The following is a 904-nucleotide window of genomic DNA, read 5'->3' as shown; positions in this document are numbered from 1 at the left end:
TTACTACTACTTTGAATTTACTATTTTCAAACAAAAAATAGCGCCATATATATTCCCCCTACGTTTACCTTGGCAAAGTCTAAGCAGGTCGCGCACTCCAGTTGCATACGAAGTGCACATTTTGGCGACTTTAGGCAGGTTTTTTGCGTCGCCTGTTTTGTGTCGGTTATTTGTTTTTTGTTTGTTTGTTTTCAGTCGTTCCGCCGTATATTATAAACACAACTTGTATCAAATCATCTTACACAAAGACTAGAACTGGCGGTATCTCTCATACATGCCAACATAGCTCGGCGCAGAGGAAACCTTAGTTATATTTGATGCACAACTTAAGTGCACAACCGGCAGTGCCAGTGCCAGCGCCCTTTTCTTTCAAAATACATGTTACATTGCTTTCTTTCCATCAAAGCCAAACATCGTCGAAAAAAAAGAGAGAGATATCAGCTCGAGCTGTGGCAGGCACACGAATAACAAACAAGCAAGCAAACAAAAAGAAAAGCCTAAGACATGGGTAAACCGACGCAATATCCATACTCCCGCAATAAGGAAGATGAGACTTGAAAATGTAGAGTTGTTTATTTCGCGGAGCTTGGACAAAAAAAAAAAAAAAAAACATCTGCCGTGACCAGGATTCGAACCTGGGTTATTGCGGCCACAACGCAAGGTACTAACCACTATACGATCACGGCTGCCCGGCGGGCACGGCGGGTTGCATAAAACTGCTCGGGGTAGCGTTTGGGCGATGCCGGATTCGCCGTGCGTGCAACCGGGTTTCCTCCAGAATATAGGTCAGCCGGGCTCTGTCGGAGTGAATGCATTAAAGAGAGCTGGTTTTTGAGTACCAATGCCAAGTGCATAAGATATGCTGGCGATGCTAGAAATTTTCGTTTAAGGAATTATCCAGAAC

General features: G+C 44.0%; 1 non-coding gene across 1 annotated transcript; it reads right to left on the bottom strand.

Annotated features, from left to right (window-relative positions):
• Positions 1-614: 614 nt before the first annotated feature.
• Trnah-gug (transfer RNA histidin (anticodon GUG)) lies at positions 615-686 on the bottom strand. The gene has a single exon. It is a non-coding gene; the product is annotated as a tRNA-His (tRNA).
• Positions 687-904: the final 218 nt, after the last annotated feature.

The sequence above is a fragment of the Haemaphysalis longicornis genome, unplaced genomic scaffold (assembly GCF_048455015.1).
Source record: "Haemaphysalis longicornis isolate Haplotype H1 unplaced genomic scaffold, Haemaphysalis longicornis Haplotype H1 scaffold_12, whole genome shotgun sequence".
NCBI classification, from domain to species: domain Eukaryota; kingdom Metazoa; phylum Arthropoda; class Arachnida; order Ixodida; family Ixodidae; genus Haemaphysalis; species Haemaphysalis longicornis.
Note: the sequence above shows the minus strand (reverse complement) of the source record. Positions and strands in the feature narration are given on the sequence as shown.